Source organism: Oratosquilla oratoria, chromosome 38 (genome assembly GCF_046742065.1).
Source record: "Oratosquilla oratoria isolate Oo_2021 chromosome 38, ASM4674206v1, whole genome shotgun sequence".
Classification (NCBI taxonomy): domain Eukaryota; kingdom Metazoa; phylum Arthropoda; class Malacostraca; order Stomatopoda; family Squillidae; genus Oratosquilla; species Oratosquilla oratoria.
In genome coordinates, this window is record NC_134814.1 from 39,587,694 (window position 1) to 39,601,979 (window position 14,286).

The following is a 14,286-nucleotide window of genomic DNA, read 5'->3' on the forward strand; positions in this document are numbered from 1 at the left end:
GACGGAGAAACAGAGACAGGGACGGAGAGACAGAGACGGAGACAGAGAGACAGAGACGGAGACGGGGAGACAGAGACGGAGACGGAGAGACAGAGACAGAGAAGGAGAGACAGAGACGGAGACGGAGAGAAAGACGGAGAGACAAAAACGGAGACGAAGAGACAGAGAAAGAAACGGAGAGACAGAGACGGAGAGACAGAGACGGAGACGGAGAGACAGAGACGGAGACGGAGAGACAGAGACGGAGAGACAGAGACAGAGACGGAGAGACAGAGACGGAGCCGGAGAGACAGAGACGGAGACGGGGAGACAGCGACGGAGACGGAGAGACAGAGACGGAGACGGAGAGACAGAGACGGAGACGGAGAGACAGAAAATGAGGCAGAGACAAAGACGGAGACGGAGAGAAAGGCGGAGAGAAAGTGACGGAGACGGAGAGAGAGACGGAGACGGAGAGGGAGAGACAGACGGAGACAGAGACGGAGAGACAGACGGAGACTGAGAGACAGACGGAGAGACAGACGGAGACGGAGACAGAGAGACAGATGGAGACGGAGAGACAGACGGAGACGGAGAGACAGATGGAGACGGAGACAGAGACACAGACGAAGACGGAGACGGAGACGGAGACGGAGAGACAGACGGAGACAGAGGAGGAAAGACAGACGGAGACGGAGAGAGAGACGGAGACAGAGACGGAGAGACAGAGACAGAGAGACAGAGACGGAGAGACAGAGACGGAGAGACAGAGACAGAGACAGAGACAGAGACGGAGAGACAGAGACACAGACACAGACTGACAGACTGACAGACAGACAGACAGATAGAGAGAGAGATACGCAAACGACCCAACCCATCATTACTTCACGGGTCACGTCCATGTGAATAGAATGGCCTAGCTGCAGTAGATATGAAAGAACGAGTATCGTCCAGTACGAAATGTTTCCACACGGCGGAATAGATGGGCATTATTTCTCTAATATAATTTCTAACCAGAATGATGATAAAGTTGGCAAGATTCTTTCAGAATTAATCAAGAATCTATGTTCCCTCTGCCAGGGAATAATTTGTCTTTTGATATTCTCCATATGATGCCTTTTACTAAACAAGATGCAATGTTCCTATTTAAACCTAACTGTCATTTTTTTGGTGTCATTTTTGTGTATTCATATGTATGCATGAGCGCTATTATACAAGAATACGTTCAGATGTTGTGAACGACCTCAGCAAACGTCATTATATATGTGAACGCGTTCAGTGAACAAGGGAACGTAATCTGGTTTGTTCAGTATTTCAAGCACGAACACAGGAGGCGCTTCATATAAGAGAAGAAGATTGTCCAGAGCGATCTCCCGAGAATCAAAAATGTTTTTTGCATTTTTGATTTCCTTTGTCAAGGAGCTTTGGGAGGCTTGGACCCAAGGACTGCAAGAGGCGAAGGCCAAGTGTCAGAAGGCCTGGACTTGGGTTCGGGGCTGCGTAGAGGGACAGCTCCCCGAAGAGGACCGAGACCCGGTTCTTGAAGACCCAGGAAGCCCATCACACCAGACCCAAAAGGAACCAGGAAGCCTGAAGAAGTGTTTCAGAGGAACGGAATCCAATGCCAGTGATGAAGATTTTTCCTCGAAGAAGAGAAGACAGGAGGTTAAGGATTCCAGAAACACATTTCCAGAAGAAAGACGATCTGGAGGTCGACGTGGTGGCCCTTCTCAGCGAAAGAACCATGTAAACACTCAGTGCCATTATATCCATCAGCTGCAGAGCTTCAATGACCAATACAGAAGACTATATGCTCGGAGCGTGAGTACCACACAGCCAATGAACCTCTCGAACTACCAGGCATTCCAGGGCTATATTCATAACTACGGCCAAAGAGGCTTCAACGGAAGGAGACCACACCGCAGCAACTTTGGTTATTACTGAGGCAGCAGCACTCCAGTACTCAGGCATTCAACGCCAAAATGTTCTACAAATTTTGTTTCCTTTAAAATGGTCACCAGTATCCGGTACTAAGTCAGAAACCTCGTCAGAACAGTTGCTCTACGACGGAAATAAAACCCAAAGACTAAGAAAGTCCAGAAAGCACAAGTTCCAGAAAAAAAGTCTTAAAAATCCTTTTCGGTGAAGCTTCAAAAACCCTAATTAGGGTAAAGGAAACTCCCATTTTCACATGCATGTACATGGAATCATGTACTATGTGTGTGTGTGTGTTTACTTAATCATATTTATTTAGTCATAGCATATAGTAAAATGACTCTCCTGGGACTGTCTCGTTTTCTACAAACATCATAGTTAGTTTCAAAATTTCCTATGGTTTTAGATAAGACCACTATATTCTCCATCAGGGGCCTGGCACGCGTGCCAAAACTTTGCACCTGATAAGGTTGACCCTAGAACCCTGGAGATTTTTGGAGAAGAAAAAGTAATACTCTCAAAAAATAACGTCTACTGATTGCAAATGAATAACTTTCATTGTTATCAGCACTTATCGATCTTATTCAGCTAGAGGCTACTCTAGCAGTAATCAAGACGCCATCTTGTCCCGAGACTGGCCCCGGGACTGAATGAAATCGCCCGTTCATAGTTGGTGCAATATCTATAATTCACCCCACGCTTTCGATTATGCGCTTGTGGCGTCATCAGAAGGAAGCTGGTCTCGCATACCCTTAGTTGTGGGTTCGATTCCCGCATTTCTCTCCGATTGCCAGCAGTGACTGTCACCTGCCCCAACAGTCTCTAAAGTGCAGAACAATGCAAAGGTGACGGCTTCTTCGGTCATAGCTCCTCGGCGCCTCCCGGTGTAGACGTTTGAGGACACTCCCCCAAAACATGACTCCCGGAGTCTCCTGAACCTAGTTTGAAAACACTCCCCAGTTAAATGAAGCTAGATTGACAACACTCCCCAGTTAACTGAAACTGGTTTCAAATGACTCCCCATCAGGTTGAAATGACTCCCATTATTGGATGCTTGATTTCTTTTATTAAGGTTGCCCCCCCATACAAAAAAAACTACTAGTCACACTATGCATGATTACCTTTTTTTCTTGAATTACAATGACCTGTTTATTACTTATTACAAATTACACTACACACGGATAACTACATTGAAATGGTTGCCTGCGTTATTCTCAAGGTACACTGAATCCTAAAGGATTTTACTACCTTTCGGCCTATGTATATGCCATGTGTGAATACTCGTAGATCCAAACTTTGCCCAAACACATACATTTACTTGAAACATGTTGGCTGCTGCAATAATCTCTGTAGTTGCGCATTAGAGCAATAACGAATGTCAATCAAAATTATGAATTTACGGAATAGGCTACTCACCAGTTATATCTTTCCTGTTCGGTTTATGAACATACTTCAGACAGTCGTCTTGGATTGTGAATGCCTGACACTTCCTTCGAAAATTAGCTTTTTTTCCCTTGTTGCTTCCAACATGCACTGGATAATTTTTTGGCCGCAGGAACTCTTCCACCTCGTCCATTTCAGTATTAAAGTCCATGGTAGCACACGACACGATACCACACTGACAACTAACAAATCTTGGCAACACTGGCAATTAACAAACATCCGTAATTTGTCCATGTTCGTTTCATTTCAAAGGTTTCAAAGATTCATTCAAACCAGTTATATCTTTCCTGTTCGGTTTATGAAATAATCACAGTCGCGCAATACTACATCTATTAGAACTAATATTTATCTAGGAAATGATAAAAGATAAAGACAAAAATTGCGCATTACAGCAATAACGAATGTGTAGTCATTTCAAACTAGGTTTATTCGAATGGGGAGTCATCTCAAACTAGGTTATCCGCTCATGCCCTTTCTTTCGTGCAATACTACATCTATTGGAACTAACATTTATCTAGGAAATGATAAAAGATAAAGACAAGAATTGCGCATTAAATCAATAACGAATGTCAATCAAAATTATAAATTTACGGAATAGGCGACTCACCAGTTGTATCTTTCCTGTTCGGTTTATGAAACAATCACAAAAATAAACAATCACAGTCGCGGAATACTACACCTATTGGAACTAACATTTATCTAGGAAATTATAAAAGATAAAGACAAAAATTGCGCATTACAGCAATAACGAATGTGTAGTCATTTCAAACTAGGTTCATTCGAATGGGGAGTCATCTCAAACTAGGTTCATTCGAATGTGGAGTCATTTCAAACGGGTGGGGAGTCGTTTGAAACTAGTTTCAAGTGACGGGGAGTCGTCTGAACCTAGGTTGATCTGACTGGGGGAGTCTTTTGAAACGGGGAGTCACTTGAACCGGCTACACCGGCGTAGACACCTCACCACCACAGTGTCGAAAAAGCTACTAGTACGATCACGAGACAAATGCTTATCTACTGACGAGGATACAACCTTGTCTGTAATTATTATAACTACCCTTCCACATGTCCTCTGAAATGGTAGGATGAATGACAAGATATGATGGTCTCAAACTGCCAGGAAGTAGATTTAATTTGGAAATGGGTAGGAACGGCTTCGCCAATCGTGTAGTAAAGGAATGGAACTTCCTGCAGAGGCAGTGCAATGTACTACATTTCGAAGTTTTAACAATCGTTTAGATAAACACCTAAGCAATATGCTGTAATAACTGCAATTTACTTTATTTATATATTTATTCTTATTTATCTGTTTATTTGTATGTAATAGTTTATTATCAAATGTAGATTGTATTTGTTATTTTTCTGTTTGTTTACTGTTCATCAATATAGATATATTTTTATTATAATTTTATCTATTTACTTATTTACTTATTAATTTGTATTATTTTCCTGCATCCAACTTAATTATGGACCAAAAGGTCTCATGTCGGCATGCTCAACCTTTGTAATCCTTTGTAATCCTTTGTAATTGAACCTAGCTTTGTCTGTCGTTCGGTATTATGGCACGATTCCCCCTTAAATGGAAAAAAGGGCTGGTCGTTCCTGTCTGAAAGAGGGTTTGCAGGACTACAGAGAAATTGCTCAGCGTACCAGGAAAGGCGCCTGCCTACCTGTTGCAAGCGGGAATTCGATCTCATATGCTAATGTTTCAATGAACTGTACAGTCTGGTACCATAACCGATCACTTAAAAATAGACTAAATACCTAACTGACTAACCCATTGACTAACTAATTAACTAATTGAAGAACTAACGAACAAAACAAACAAACAAATAAACAAACAAACAAACAAATATTCAACCGAGAGTGCCAGACATAATAAAAAAACTTACCAGACAGCAGTTCCCTAGTAGTGAAAACAATAAATAAAAAAAGAAAATAGATAACTATAAAAATAGATAAATAAATAAATAAATAAGTATATAAACAAATAAGTACATAAATAGATAGATAAAGAGAGACAGAGAGAGAGAGAGAGAGAGAGAGAGAGAGAGAGAAAAAGAGGGAGGGAGAGAGAGAGAGAGAGAAAGGGAGAGAGAAGGGGAGAGAGAGAGAGAGAGAGAGAGAGAGAGAGAGAGAGAGAGAGAGAGAGAGAGAGAGAGAGAGAGAGAGAGAGAGAGAGAGAGAGAGAGAGAGAGAGAGAGAGAGAGAGAGAGAGAGAGAGAGAGAGAGAGAGAGAGAGAGAGAGAGAGAGAGAGAGAGAGAGAGAGAGAGAGAGAGAGAGAGAGAGAGAACGACCCAACCCTTCATTACTTCACGGGTCACGTCCAAGTGAATAGTATGGCATAGCGGCAGTAGATACGAAAGAATGAGTATCGTCCACTACGAAATGTTTCCACACGTCGGAATAAAAGGGCATCATTTCTCCAATCTAATTTCTAACCAGAATGATAATAAAGTTGGCAATATTCTTTCAGAATTAATCAAGAATCTATGTTCCCTATGCCAGGGAATAATTTGTCTTTTGATATTCTCCGTATGATGCTTTTTACTAAACAAGATGCAATGTTCCTATTTAACCTAATTTTCATTTATTTTTAGTGTCATTTTTGTGTATTCATATGTATCTATATGCATGAGCGCTATTATACAAGAATACGTTCAATTGTGAACGACCTTGGTAAACGTCAATGCGTATGTGAACGTGTTCGGTGAACATGGGAACGTAATCTGGTTTGTTCAGTATTTCAAGCACGAGCACAGGAGGCGTTTCAGAACACAGAAGAAGATTGTCCAGAGCGATCTCCCGAGAATCAAAAATGTTTTTGGCATTTTTGATTTCCTTCGTCAAGACGCTTTGGGAGGCTTGGACCCAAGGACTGCAAGAGGCGAAGGCCAAGTGTCAGAAGGCCTGGACTTGGGTTCGGGGCTGCGTGGAGGAACAGCGCCCCGAAGAAGAGCAAACTCCAATTCTTGAAGACCCAGGAAGCCCATCACACCAGACCCAAAAGGAACCAGGAAGCCTGAAGAAGTGTTTCAGAGGAACGGAATCCAATTCCAGTGATGAGGATTCTTCCTCGAAGAAGAGAAGACAGGAGGTTAAGGATTCCAGAAACACATTTCCAGAAGGAAGACGATGTGGAGGTCAACGTGGTGGCCCTTCTCAGCAAAAGAACCACGTAAACGCTCAGTGCCATTATATCCATCAGCTTCAGAGCTTCAATGACCAATACAGAAGACTCTATGCGCGGAGCTTGAGTGCCACACAGCCAATGAACCTCTCCAACTACCAGGCATTCCAGGGCTACATTCATAACTACGGTCAAAGAGGCTTCAACGGAAGGAGAGCACACCGCAGCAACTTTGGTTATTACTGAGACAGCAGCACTCCAGTACGCAGGCATTCAATGCCAAAATGTGCTACAAATTTTGTTTCCTTTAAAATGGTCACCAGTATCCGGTACTAAGCCAGAAACCTCGTCAGAACAGTTTCTCTACGACGGAAATAAAGCCCAAAGACTAAGAAAGTCCAGAAAGCACGAGTTCCAGAACGCACACTCTCAGTTGTGGGTTCGATTCCCGCATTTCTTTCCGATTTCCAGCAGTGACTGTCACCTGCCCAAAAAGTCTCTAAAGTGCATAACAATGCAAAGGTGATGGCTTCTTCGGTCGTAGCTACTCGGCGCCTCCCGGCGTAGACACCTTACCACCACAGTATCGAAAAAGCTACTAGTATGATCACGAGACAAATGCTTATCTACTGACGAGGATTCTACCTTGTCTGTAATTATCATAACTACCCTTCCGTATATCCTCTGAAATGGTAGGATGAATTGAACCTAGCTTTGTTCACGTGATGATGATGATTTTCTTATTTGAATCGAGTTTAACGTTGATGTTAATTTGAATTCTTTATTAGCGTAAAAGGCGACCATATGGGCGGAGAAAAAGGACTGTGGAGCATCCTTTATCTATTTTCCCCCGACGAAGAGTCGAATCAAGTCTTGACCATTTCTCTTACTAGTAGAAAAACAGTTGGTATGTGTGTGTGTGTGTGCGTTTTTTTTTTATATGGACCTAACGTATGTGAGGTAATTTAGTGGTTTCTACAATGCCTGAGCAGAATCAGAGACTTTGTTCTGTTATAATCTACCTTTTACATTCCCTAATTAGAGGAGTCGAATCAAATCTTGACAATTTCTCTTACTAGTAGAAAAAACAGTTGGTATGTGTGTGTGCGTGTGTTTTTTTGATGTGGACCTATCATATGAGGTAATTCAATGGTTTCTACAATACCTGAGCAGAATCAGAGGCTTTGTTCTATTATATTCTGCCCTTTACCTTCCCTAATTAGAGGACTCGAATCAAGTCTTGACCATTCCTCTTACTAATAGAAAAACAGTTGGTATGTGTGTGTGCGTGCGTTTTTGATATGGACCTACCGTATGTGAGGTAATTCAATGGTTTCTTTGTTCTATTATATTCTGCCCTTTACATTCCCTAATTAGAGGAGTCGAATCAAATCTTGACTATTCGTAGTTACTCGGCGCCTCCCAGCGTAGACACCTCACCACCACAGTATCGAAAAAGCTACTAGTATGATCACAAGACAAATGCTTATCTACTGACGAGGATACAACCTTGTCTGTAATTATATATTATAACTACCCTTCCGCATGACAGATGAAATGGTAGGATGAATTGAACCTAGCTTTGTTCACGTGATGATGATGCTATTCTTATTTGAAACGAGTCTAACGTTGATGTTAAATTGAATTCTTTATCATCGTTAAAGGCGACCAAATGGGTGGAGAAAAAGGACTGTGGAGAATCCTTTATGTATACGTATGACTTACCAGTAGATAAACAGTTGTCATGTGTGTGTGTGTGCGTGTGTTTTTTGATATGGACCTATCGTATGTGAGGTAATTCAATGGTTTCTACAATGCCTGAGCAGAATCAGAGACTTTGTTCTATTATATTCTGCCTTTTACATTCCCTAATTAGAGGAGTCGAATCAAATCTTGACTATTCCTTTTACTAGTAGAAAAACATTTGGTATGTGTGTGTGCGTGTGTTTTTGATATGGACCTATCGTATGTGAGGCAATTCAATGGTTTCTACATTTCCTGAGCAGAATCAGAGACTTTGTTCTATTATATTCTGCCTTTTACATTCCCTAATTATGAAGCGGCCTTGCTGTGGATGTGCTGTGTCTTGCGACACTGCTTCTAACCCAGGGCAGTGGACAGGATGCAGGGATGACCCGTCATTCAGGTGCCAAGATAAGAAGGAGGGAGGAGGGTGGAGGGGAGTGGAATATATAGGAAATGGAATGGGTGGGAGTGCTTTCTATACCTTTTTCTTTTTGGGTACCCCCATGTAGGGGTAAAAAGCCTTTGGTATATATATGTATGTATGTAATTAGAATGAAGGTCCTTTTTGTTTCTTTTTCTAATAATTCCCATGGGTGGAAAGCAAAACATATGAACAGCTGGGAGTCCACTGTTTCCCCTTCCTCCATGAAATTGTCATCAGGAAATGTATCACTTCCGAGGTATCAGAAATTGTCCAACTTCCTGTGTACGAGAGAAAATGTCGCTTCACTTTGTATGTTTGTAAAAAAAAAGTCTGGTTCTTTTTACTTGCTGATGATGCATGCAAATTTTATACATTATTTAGTTCATTTCGTTTAATTTAAAGATTCAATACTAAGACTTTTTAATACTACTGAATGTTGACTAATTTTATCTATGTGTCTGCGACCCTAACAACTTTATTATATCTTGTCATATTTCAAATTGATTATCTTTTATCATTATGTTAACGTCATTCACCTCTGCCTTCCTACCTATCATTACGGGTAACGTCCAACATTTGCGGATGATAACGCAGCTACAACAAAACAACAATCTGTTGAATTGGTCTGAGTGAACATGAGGGTCGCTTACATGCCCCATCGGAACCGTTACAGTAACGTTAATAAACGTTACAGTAACGTTAATAATATACAGTAAATTTCACCGGTACCTGTAGTTCTTCAGACATATTTTTCTTGTATACTGTTTATCTAATACCTTCTGTATGGTGATGACCCTCAGTTAAGCAAACTGACACAGTATTAACCAAATAATACCTGTAAAGGAACCACATGTCAGAGATTCGTCGCGAACTTTTAATCTCTTCATTCCGGTCGCGTCACCTCGACTGAATGTTATCGAAAACGTTAACCAGAACAACATCATTACATATCGCCACACAATCGAAGGGTTACACACAAACTCGATGTGTAGTCTGGCATCAGGCAAACACCAAACTGCCACATTCAATCCAAAAGCGCCTCTAGCAGTACCAAACCGTCAAGGTAAACTTGAGGAAGACTATATACCAGTGTCCAGGTAATCCTCCCCATGACGAACAGGTAAGAGTAGTAAAGGGGTTCTAGTAGGGGGTGAGAAAGGGTGAAAGGGTGTCTGCAGTGCAAAGAGGTTTGGGTGGTGGGTGGGGCATAGGGGCAGGGGTCATAATTTTTATTTTCTTATTTTTTAATTTTTTTTTATTGTCTTTATTTCGGGCTCTTTTGAGCCCGTGATGAGGGGGCGGGGGTCACAATGAATGAAGAATAGAGAATCCCTCACAGCCACAGTGTCCAGAACCACCCGCTGGAGGAGGCGAATGTGCTTATAAATGAATAAATAAACAAACATATAGAGATAGAGAGATAGATAGATAGATAGATAGATAGATAGAGAGATAGAGAGATAGAAAGAGAGAGAGTTAGAGAGATAGAGAGATAGATAGATAGAGAGATAGCGAGATTGATTGATAGAGATATAGAGATATGGAAATATAGATGTAGAGATAAAGATATAGATATAGAGATATAAATATAAAGATATAGATATAGATATAGAGATATAGATATGTAAAAAATATATATATATAAATATATATATCTATATATATATATATATATATATATCTATATATCTATATAGATATATAGAAATATAGATATATATAGAAATGGATATAGAGATAAATAGAGATACAGTAGATAGAGACAGAGATAAATGTAGGGACAGAGACAGAGACAGAGATGAATATAGAGATAGAGAGAGATACAGATACAGAGACAGATATAGAGATATATATAGATAGAGACATATATAGAGATAGATATAGACATAGAGACAGAGACAGAGATAGATATAGATAGATATAAAGATAGAGACAGAGATAGATATAGAGATAGTTATTGAGATAGAGACAGAGATAGAGATAGAGACAGTGGAGAGATATAGAGATAGATATAGAGACAGAGACAGACAGAGACAGAGAGAGACAAAGAGAGACAGAGACAGAGAGAGAGAGAGACAGACAGAGACAAAGACAGAGACAGACAGACAGTGACAGAGAGAGACAGACAGAGACAGCGAGAGACAGACAGACAGTGACAGAGAGAGACAGACAGACAGTAACAGAGATAGACAGAGAGAGAGAGACAGAGAGAGACAGAAACAGACAGACAGACAGAGCCACAGACAGACAGACAAACAGAGATAGAGATAGAGAGAGACAGGGAGAGAGAAAGAGAGAGAGAGATACACAAACCACCCAATCCACTAATCCCATCATTACTTCAAGGTTCACGTCCAAGTGAATGAAATAGCCTAGCGGCAGTAGATACGAAAGAATGAGTATCGTCCACTACGAAATGTTTCCACACGGCGGAATAGATGGGCATGGTTTCTCTAGTCTCATCTCTGACCAGAATGGTATTAGAGTTGGCAAGATTCTTTCAGAAGTAATCAAGAATCTATGTTCCCTCTGCCAGGGATAATTTGTCTTTTGATCTTCTCCGTATGATGCTTTTTACTAAACAAGATGCAATGTTCCTATTTAACCTAATTTTCATTGATCTTTTTAGTGTCATTTTTGTGTATTCATATGTATCTATATGCATGAGCGCTAATATACAAGAATACATTCAGTTGTGAACGACCTTGGTAAACGTCAATGCGTATGTGAACGTATTCAGTGAACATGGGAACGTAATCTAGTTTGTTCAGTATTTCAAGCAAGAGCACAGAAGGCGCTTCAGAAAAGAGAAGAAGATTGTCCAGAGCGATCTCCCGAGAATCAAAAATGTTTTTCACATTTTTGATTTCCTTTGTCAAGGAGCTTTGGGAGGCTTGGACCCAAGGACTGCAAGAGGCGAAGGCCAAGTGTCAGAAGGCCTGGACTTGGGTTCGGGGCTGCGTAGAGGGACAGAGCCCCGGAGAAGAGCGAACTCCAGTTCTTGAAGACCCAGGAAGCCCATCACAGGAGAAGAACAAGGACCCTCAGGAGGACTGTTTGCCTGGTGACAGTTCCTCTTCTCGAGAAGTCAACGCACAAGAGGTCAAAGAGGAAAGCCAGATTGAAGGCTTGAAAATCAGCCCCAGAGAGGTCAAGGATTCTAGAAGCACAGTTCCAGAACGAAGACGATCTGGAAGTCAACGTGGTGGTCTTTCTCAGCGAAGAAACCACGTAAATACTCAGTGCCATTATATCCACCAGCTGCAAAGCTTCAATGACCAATACAGAAGACTCTATGCGCGGAGCTTGAGTGCCACACAGCCAATGAACCTCTCCAACTACCAGGCATTCCAGGGCTACGTGCACAACTACGGCCAAGGAGGCTTCAACGGAAGGAGAGCACACCGCAGCAACTTTGGGTATTACTGAAGCAGCAGCACTCCAGTACGCAGGCATTCAACGCCAAAAGGTTCTACAAATTTTGTTTCCTTTAAAATGGTCACCAGTCTCCTGTAGTAAGTCAGAAACCTCGTCAGAACAGTTTCAGAAAAAAAAGTCTTAAAAATCCTTTTGGGTGAAGCTTTAAAAACCCTAATTAGGGTAAAGGAAAGAGTCCCATTTTCACATGCATGTACATGGAATCATGTACTACGTGTGTGTGTGTGTTTGCTTAATTATATTTATTTAGTCATAGCTTATAGTAAAATGACTCTCCTGGGACTGTCTCGTTTTCTACAAACATCATAGTTAGTTTAAAAAATTCCTATGGTTTTAGATAAGACCACTATATTCTCCATCAGGGGCCTGGCACGCGTGCCAAAACTTAGCACCTGACAAGGTTGACCCTAGAACGCTGGAAATTTTTGGAGAAGAAAAAGTAATACTCTAAAAAAATAACGTCTAGTGATTGCAAATGAATAACTTTCATTGTTATCAGCACTTAGCGATTTTATTCAGCTAGAGGCTACTCTAGCAGTAATCAAGACGCCATCTTGTTCCGTGACTGGCCCCGGGACTGAATGAAATCGCCCGTTCATAGTTGGTGCGATATCTTTAATTCACCTCACGCTTCCGATTAGGCGCTTTTGGCGTCATCAGAAGCAAGCTGGTCTCGCATACCCTCAGTTGTGGGTTCGATTCCCGCATTTCTTTCCGATTTCCAGCAGTGACTGTCACCTGCCCAAAAAGTCTCTAAAGTGCATAACAATGCAAAGGTGATGGCTTCTTCGGTCGTAGCTACTCGGCGCCTCCCAGCGTAGACACCTCACCACCACAGTACCGAAAAAGCTACTAGTATGATCACAAGACAAATGCTTATCTACTGACGAGGATACAACCTTGTCTGTAATTATATATTATAACTACCCTTCCGCATGTCATCTGAAATGGTAGGATGAATTGAACCTAGCTTTGTTCACGTGATGATGATGCTATTCTTATTTGAAACGAGTTTAACGTTGATGTTAATTTGAATTCTTTATCATCGTTAAAGGCGACCAAATGGGAGGAGAAAAAGGACTGTGGAGCATCCTTTATGTATACGTATGACTTGACCATTCCTCTTACTAGTAGATAAACAGTTGTCATGTGTGTGTGTGTGCGTGTGTTTTTTAATATGGACCTATCGTATGTGAGGTAATTCAATGGTTTCTACAATGCCTGAGCAGAATCAGAGACTTTGTTCTATTATATTCTGCCTTTTACATTCCCTAATTAGAGGAGTCGAATCAAATCTTGACTATTCCTTTTACTAGTAGAAAAACAGTTGGTATGTGTGTGTGCATATGTTTTTTGATATGGACCTATCGTATGTGAGGCAATTCAATGGTTTCTACATTTCCTGAGCAGAATCAGAGACTTTGTTCTATCATATTTTGCCTTTTACATTCCCTAATTATGAAGCGGCCTTGCTGTGGATGTGCTGTGTCTTGCGACACTGCTTCTAACCCAGGGCAGTGGACAGGATGCAGGGGTGACCCGTCATTCAGGTGCCAAGATAAGAGGGAGGGAGGAAGGTGGAGGGGAGTGGAATATATAGGAAATGGAATGGGTGGGAGTGGTTTCTATGCCTTTTGCTTTTTAGCTACCCCCCGTGTAGGGGGAAAAAGCCTTTGGTATATGTATGTATGTAATTAGAATGAAGGTCCTTTTTGTTCCTTTTTCTAATGATTCCCATGGGTGGAAAGCAAAACATATGAACAGCTGGGAGTCCACTGTTTCCCCTTCCTCCATGAAATTGTCATCAGGAAATGTATCACTTCCGAGGTATCTGAAATTGTCCAACTTCCTGTGTACGAGAGAACATGTCGCTTTACTTTGTATGTTTGTAAAAAAAAAAGTCTTGTTCCTTTTACTTTCTGATGATGCATGCAAGTTTGATACATTACTTCGTTCATTTCTTTTAATTTTAAGATTCAATATTAAGACTTTTTAATACAACTGAAAGTTGACTAATTTTATCTATGTGTCTGCGACCCTAACAACTTTGTTATCTCTTATTATATTTAAAAAAATCTCATTTTCTCATATTCTAAATTGATTATCTTTTATCATTATGTTAACGTCATTCACCTCTGCCTTCCTACCTCTCATTACGGGGAACGTCCAACTTTTGCGGATGAAAACGCAGCT